The sequence below is a fragment of the Callithrix jacchus genome, chromosome X, assembly GCF_049354715.1.
Source record: "Callithrix jacchus isolate 240 chromosome X, calJac240_pri, whole genome shotgun sequence".
Classification (NCBI taxonomy): domain Eukaryota; kingdom Metazoa; phylum Chordata; class Mammalia; order Primates; family Cebidae; genus Callithrix; species Callithrix jacchus.
Window position 1 is genome coordinate 95,031,568 of NC_133524.1, and position 8,548 is coordinate 95,040,115.

Consider the following 8,548-nt stretch of genomic DNA (forward strand, 5'->3'; position numbering starts at 1 on the left):
ACATCTTCATCTGTTGTTTAGTGAAGTCACCATTAACAATGATCTTAGGTAAATTTTCTGTATGATTTGTTGCAGCTTTTATATTAGCACTTACTGATTCTCTTCATGCTTTTATGTTGTGGAGATGGCTTCTTTCCTTAAACTTCATGAACCAACCTCTGCTAGCTTCCAACTTTTCTTCTGCAGCTTCATCACGTCTCCTAGCCTTCGTAGAACTGAACAGAGAAAGTTAGGGCCTTACTTGGGATTAGAGTTTAATTTAAGGGAATATTGTAGCTGGTTTTATCTTCTACCTAGACCACTAATATTTCTTCATATCAGAAATAAGACTGTTTTACTTTTTTTTCCCACTGTGCAAGCCACTTCAGTGCCAGCAGCCTATGGGCACAGAGGCCAGGCAATGGTTTGGGGACACAGTTTGCTCTGGCATGGGTTACTGGCTGTTTTACTTTCTTATCATCTGCGTGTTCGCTGGAATAGCACTTCCAATTTTTTAAAGAACTATTTCTATGCATTCACAACTTTGCTAACTGGTGCAAGAGGCCTAGCTTTCAGCCCATCACTGCTTCTAACATGCCTTCCTCCCTACTCTTAATCATTCTGAGCTTTTGATTTAAAGTGAGGAACATGTGTCTCTTCAGTTTAAAAGTTGTAGGTCATGTTCAGGTTATTAATTGGTCTAATTCCAATATTGATGTGTCTCAGAGAATAGGGAGGCTTGGGGCCCAAGGAGAGGGATAGAGACGGGGAAATAGCTGGTCAGTGGAGCAGTCAGAACACACACAACATTTATTGGTTTAGTGTTTGATGGATGCAGCTCATGGTTCCCCAAAGCAAGTATAATAGTAACATCAGATCACCATAACAGATATAAGAATAATTAAGAAGTTTGAAATGTTGTGAGAATTACCAAAATGTGACACAGAGACATGAAGTGAGCACCTGCTGTTGGAGAAATGGCACCAATAGAGCACATGATGCAGTATTGCTACAAACTTTCAATTTGTCAAAAATGCAATATCTATGAGGCACAAAACGGCAAAGTATAAAATACAAAATATTCTCATAATACGTTAACACCTGCTCCAAGAATATGCCACCACCTTCCTATAGATGTTCCATTCTGTGTTTAAAAGTAGGTTTAACATTCTAAAATAGGAAACAAGTTCTGCTCTTTAGTCTGCCAATGACTAGGTGAAACCACTGCCTTTCCCTTATTCTCCCTCGTGCTTCAGAAACCCTAAGGAGACTTATATGGCAGTCATGTGTTCATCTACTTCTCTTTGTCTATATTTCTAGGTCTTTTGGTGAGATTGTTTTTATCTGTCATATTATTTTATAACTTTTTGTTTGGAACTGAGAAGCTGTTGGTGTATAAAAAATATGAGGCTAAACCCAAACTTTGAAATAAGTAGCTAGTGCTGTGTGAAATGATAGTAGCACCCAGCAGAAACTAAAGATCTAGAGATGTTGGTTTCCCATCTCTCACTCCAAATAAAATAGTGATTTAATTCTTATGGAGCTAAACCAAAGAACACTGGAAATGATTCTTTTTCCTCTTTCTGTGATACTGAAATTAAAATGTGTTTATTTCCAGAAGCCACTTAATATATACGATGCTACATTATCATGCCAAATTTCAACATTTTGCTAACTTTAAATCAGATTCTTTCATTGATCCTTGTTAAAACTTCCTATCTTCCCCATGGGATTTAATAATTGTTTTAAAACTAATTATTAGCTGAAAATGCAATTAAGTTCATTAGTATACTCAAATTCTAAACATTTACAAAATTATACTACTACACAATACTTTAAAAGTTATGTTAAACTTTCCTTAGAAACTATCAAAATATGAAAAAGTAGAGGAAATAAGACCAGATCCTCCAGCCCCCAAAAGTGTCAATAGTCCTCCCAGTTCATCTATACCTCTACTCCCTCCACTGACTCCTGCTCTTGGAATAACAAAATGTCAAACAATAAAAAGTGTGTTCAACTACTTTAAAATTATAGTTGCCCAAAATTAATTATGTAAAACCATGGTAACAAGATATTACATGCACCTCTAGCTTAGATGAATATTTAAGTGATTTCTTTGTACCGATATAGACATTAATATAGGCATTTATCACACTAAAATAAAATCGAGCTATATAAATAATATATGTACAAATACACACTCAAGGATATTTGTAATACATCTTCTGTAGGCCTGTTTTTAGGCTTACTTTTTTTCTTTTAAGCCCACTGATTCTCAATACCTTCCTTTGATGTAAAACGAATTTTTCTGCCTTTTTAAATGGGAAAATAAAGGCGAATATGTTAAATAGCTTCTCCAAGGATATAGTCAGAATTAGAAATATTAACTGGTATTAAAAATCTTCCAAACTCAAATGCTGTAGTCAGACCAAGATAATAGCTCTTTCGTCATTATAGCTATGAGAAAAAAATACATCCAGTGGTTTTGTTTTGATATTGGACAAGATTGTTAGTACTTACTCTATAGACATATAAAATGGAAATGGTATTTTTAGCCATAATTCATTAATTATTTTGGAATGAAAAGGAGCAAACATAAGATAAAGTTGTAAAGAAAACAATGTTGACATAAACTAATTATAGAAGAAGAAAAATAATATTGTTTCACCATGCAGTTACATTGAAAAAGTTTAGCAAAATTCACTGAACATATGTGTTAGTCTGGTTTTGTGTTGCTATGAAGGAATACCTGAGATGGGGCAATTTATAAAGAAAAGTGATTTATTTTGGCTCACAATTCTACAGACTATACAGGAAGTATGGTGCTGGCATCTCCTTTTGGAGAGGGCTTTAGGAAGCTTCCAGTCATTGTGGAAAGCAATGGGGGATCAGGCATATCTCATGGTGAGAGTTGGAGCAGAAGAGAGAAGGGAAGAGGTGCCACATTGTTTTAAACAAACAGATCTCTGAGAAAGAACTCACTCATTATCATGCGGAGAGCCTCAAGCCATTCAAGAGGGATCTACTCCCATGACTCAATCTCCTCCCACCAGACCCAACTCCAACATAGGGAATCACATTTTAACAAGAGATTTGGCAGGGGATAAATATCCAAATCATATTAATATACTGTATATTTTATTTAGGCTTTAGAACAGGAAATTCAGGACGATTAGGAAAAGTCTACTGTTGTAATGAAAATGAAAGATTAGCTAAATTCCCAAACAGAAGAAGAGTAGAAAATCAAATGGTATATTTAAAGATAAAGATTTTTGTCTCTGCACAATCTTTTATTGGAAATCATTGTGAAGACTTGCTTGTAATGACATCAACTGCTATGGTCATACATACACTTATGTGAAATAAAGATAAATCTTTATGCTTAAATAGTTTTGAAAGTGTTTGTAATACATATATATATATTTACAATTCATTTCAAAGTTGCAAGGAAGAATTGTAACTAAAGTATTATATAAATTCATATAGGCCACTTTGCCCCTAAGGAGACAAAATTAAATTTCTTTAGTAAAAGTGGATTGAGAAATATATTAAAGATAGGTAAAGATAATTGAGAGTACTGATTAGTTAAAATGATTCAATTTAAAATAAGTGTTGTAGTTAAGATAGAGATAGCATCAGAACCTCAGCAAAAATATAAAATAGATGGACTTTTTTCCTGAAACCCTCCCTCCTCATCAACTTCTATATCTTCATGCTGTTCTGGCCCCTTCTATGAGAGACAAACACTACTAATGTGATATTGATTAAATGGATTAACTCTGCAGGGACATTTGCATTTCAAAAGGCCACCATAGAAAGGGCCATATTCAACCCAAAGAAAGTCTGGCAAGTATGATCAAGTCTAATACCTATCCCTGTCAATTAAATATTTATTGTAGTTTTCTGTTTTGTTCTTTTAAATTCTAGGAATTATAATTTTTGTTTCATTTAGTTTCTCATGGCCACATACTTTGAGCCTCATGCTTACATAAGGTTTGCATATCATTAATTTAGATTTATCACTTTTGCATGACATTCTTTGGACTATTTCTTAGATTCACTGGACTGTGAGCTCCTTAAGGGTACTGACTCTTCCTTATTCAATTTTGCATTAGTAGTTTATGACACAGCCTGCGAACAAGAAAGACTTAATAAATGCTGGTGGAATAACTAAATGCATAAGTAAGCAGAGGCTTGTTTATATGCCATATAGACAATCAACACAATGTCACACAGCAGAATTTTACGGAATATGTATCATAAAATGCCTAGCAAGTATTAACACTGTATATCAAGACTGTTACAATTAATCATATATGTATGTACACTTGCATATGTGTACATCTCCCCTACTAATATATGAGATCTTTAAGAATAGAAAGCATGTTTTATTCATCATGTTTGTAATCCTTAAGCACAGTGTGTGGCATGCAACAGGTGCTCAATTCACTTTTACTGACTAAATAGTTTATAGGTTATATAGATAAGTAAAAAGATATAATCAATCTGTCTTTACTTCATGAATACTTCTTATTCTTTTCCAAATCAATTTTTTTTCTATTTTCTTGGAAAGTATGACACCACTGTTAAGTACTCTTAGCTGATTTGAAAATATATACCCAAATGATAGTAGTTAGTGGTGTCGTGTCGACTATGGGTGGCAAAACAGGGAGTAAGGGCAGGGTTTCTATTTACGTCCTTGAAATATTTTATTTTGTTTAGTATTCTCCAGATACAATGAAACTATATGTGGTTAACAAAATTTAAAAATTTAAAACATGTACAAAATAAAAGATACATCTAAGAGACACATCACAGAAACTATCAGCAGGTATCCTATAGTCCCAAAGCTGACTATAAACAATATGAATTAATGCAATGATGCAACTCCATAAGATAAAAGATGAGGTGATCCTCGTATACATTAATAGAAGTTATAGTTGTTCTTTACATATTTATATCTGACTACCTACCCATCTACCCATCAAAATTTCCAAGAATCTTGTGAGTTTTTTTGTATTATTACCTTCAATACATTGGTGGGCAAACCAGACTTCACCAGGTTAAATAACTTGCTCAAGTCACACAGCTATGAAGTTCACTTTCAACTTAGGACATGATGCCTCAGAATTCATACTTAGATACACACAGACATACATGTGTGCACACACACACACTTTTAACAAAAGGTATACATGATCATTTTGAAAGTTAAAACAATAAAAATGTATGTAAAGAAAAAAAAACTCTGAAAACTGTATCTTGAAGCCTCTTCCTGTCTTTTCTATGTCCATATCCCAAATCTCAATCCCACAAGTTAACCACAGCTGTTTCTCGATATTGTTGTATACCTTTTTTTCTAATAATGAAACACATTGATACATAGATAGAGAGGGACAGAAATATATAAGTACAGAAATAGAGAGTAGAGAAAATTTGTATTTTTTCACAAGGCGGACAATATCATATATTGTGCAAGTTGTTTTATGGATGCTTTTCCTTATCAATGTACGCAAATCGGCTGCAGTCAATATTGTTAATTACTTACTGTTATAATCTTCATCTTACAAATTCTAAGAACAGGGTTTAGGTGCATGTACATGGGATCAGAAGATTGGGCTTCAATATTTAGGCAAAAGGATTCACAGACTTCTCCAAAGGCCTAGAAGAAGTGCAGCGAATAAACAAACCTATTCATCACTCTCCCCCATTGTTCAATAACATGCCATCTAGAGCAGTCTCTAAGCCTCTCCAATGTTCTCCTGTACAAAGCCGCCTTGTTACCTGAAACTGTGCCATGGTTCATGCTGCTTCTTCTCTCAGGAATAACATCCCTGGTTCTTCTCCACATGTTGAAATTGTACCTGTTTTTCAAAGAAAAGTCCAAGTCTCATTTCAACACTGGAGATTTTCCAGTTAGTCCCATCCCTCCCTTATATTCCATACCATGGTAGGCAGAATTCTAATACAGTCCCTCAATATATTTGTCCCCTGGTTATTCAATCAAATATTAATATAGTTATATTTCTGAAGGGGTTTTGAAGATGTAGTTAAAATCTCAAATCAGTTGATCTTAAGATATGGAGAGTAACTTGGATGGCCTGACAAAATCAGGTGAGCTCTTCAAAAGCAGAAAATTTTCTCCAGCTGGTTATAGAAGGAGAAGTCAAAGATTCAAAGTACAAGAGGGATTTGATGTGCCATGGCTGGCTTGAAGATGGAGTAGACCATGTAAGAATAGAATACTGACAACTTCTACAATTTGAGAGGAACTAATCAATTTATCTTGTCTTAAGCCATAAAATTTGTGACATTTGGTTATTCAGCAACACCATAGGATGGTCATGATTCAAATAAACACTTGACTATATAACTTTATTTAAGTAATATATGTGAAAATAATTAGACACTGACATTCTTAGATCTTTTTCTTCATGATTTTCTTATCTCCTTAGTACACTTTTAAGCTCTTCTATAGCAGAGATGACGTTTTATACTGAAAAAAATAATAATTAAAATCTCTCCCACTGAGCTAGGCACATCACTGATACTTAATAAATAATTGGCAGAGTGAACATACTATAAACAAAATGTCCAGCTCATTAACCTTGGCTTTGATTCCTGAAATTATCATAGGAGAAGCTGCTTATATACTTAGCTATCTGTCATGAAACGGTGTTTATAAAAAAGCAAATACTTTAATTTGAAAGACCATGTACCAATAGCTAATATTCATTATAGTAACAAACTCATGTGTTTCCTAAAGAATTAACACGTGCTAGCTTAATTTAATGCCGTAATTAAGGTTCACATGGATGCTGTAGATTATTGCACTTGTTACCGAGGCAACCATATGTACTATGTTCAAAAAGGTTGAAATATTTCCCCTCCTAAGTGAGTGAAAAAGAAAAAAAAATCTCACTTAAAAACCTATTTAGAAAAGAACAACCTGGCATTTTTAAAAGCTGGCATTTCACTTCATTTTATCTAAAGTCATTTCACCCCCAAATGTCAAATTCAAAAGCACCAACTTTTTAATCAATCCATTTATTTATTTTTCTGGCATTGCTTTTTGGTTGTTTTTCTCTGTCTCTAGAGATTTATTTTTATCCCTTTACCTTACCCACCCCCATATCAGAGAAAACATCACATTCATCTACATTACTCATCAGAAAATACAAGTATTTTGGTATTGTGGCATTGTTATATACAGTCACATCATAAAACAAACTTTGGGTATTCTAGTAACTACATTTACTCATTTTGTTCAGAAGACTCACCATGTAAATGTTTGGGAATATTTTTTCATTGTTGCCATAGTTGTAGTGAGTCATTGACAAATAGCATGCTTTACTTCCATTATCAACACTTAAGCAAAGACTATTTTGGGGAAAAGACAACAAGCTTTGCACAAGGAGAGAGGAAATTTGACTGGTTTATTGTGGTTTTTCTAGGAGAAAATATGCATACAAAGGGGAAACAGTGGATACAATCTAGATTCTCAAAATCTTTTTAAAAGATTCCATACTTTCAAAGTCTATTAAAAACATAAAATTAAAGAAAGCAATATGTAAAACAAGCAAACCACCTTCACCACACAATAGATATTTTGCTTCAATTTAGGAAAGAAGTAGGCATTTCTAAAACAGGGAATGACAAATAGTGAGTTTCTCTAAGGATCTGGGTAGTTAATGTTTTATAAATGATCTTGAGGTAGTCATCAAGCTGGAAGATGTCCTTAAGTTCTTCTGGACAGTTAAAGTATCAAGGGATGTAGGAATGTGTAGAAAGGCCCAGTGACTGTGCAAAGTGGGGATGTGGCTTACTGTGAGGGAGTGTTCTCAGGGAAATATTACTTAAACTATGCCAGAAGGAAACCCAAGAAAGGTTCTGAGAGCCTAGAGAAATTGTTCCCTGAAGACATCTGCCTAGTGTGTTGTTGAGGCAAAAAGAAAAAGAAAAACAAAACTATATACCTCATTAAGAGAGGAGTGAATGAGCTAGAAAATAAAAATCATCCTCCCTTTGATTAGAAATTATTGTTGGAACATTAAACAATTATGATCAGTGAACTAATGACAAAAAGCAAAGGGGAAAAAAGAAAAGGTGTTGAGTGGATTTTTTTCAAAGAATTAAATCTAATAAGAGGTAACTAAGCTGAGGACATAATTTACTTTTTTTCCAATTTTAATTTACTGAAATCCCAAATACTAGAATGAATGAAACTGATGAAACTTGAGAAAGGCATCTCCAAAAATAGAAAATACACTGAAAACCTACATTCTACAGTGAAGAATAGATTTATGGAAACTCTTATTGCCAGAGGTTTTTTATTTCATCTCTTTCTCAAGTGATAGACTTTTATTTCTAACTGCTTGTTTGACATCTCTTCCTCATTCTCGCACAGACACATTAAAGTCAACATCTGTAATAACAAATCCTTTATCTTCTTCCCCTTATATACGTTTTGCTTTTCTTGTGTTTCTTTCTCACTGAATAGCATCCCATGGTGTTTTTCAGGCTTTTCTCTCCCAAAGAACCCTCTGAATTATCACAAAATGGCATAGCC

General features: G+C 33.9%; 1 pseudogene; it reads right to left on the reverse strand.

Annotated features, from left to right (window-relative positions):
- Positions 1–348: 348 nt before the first annotated feature.
- Positions 349–513, reverse strand: LOC118150820 (small nucleolar RNA SNORA42/SNORA80 family; annotated as a pseudogene).
- Positions 514–8,548: the final 8,035 nt, after the last annotated feature.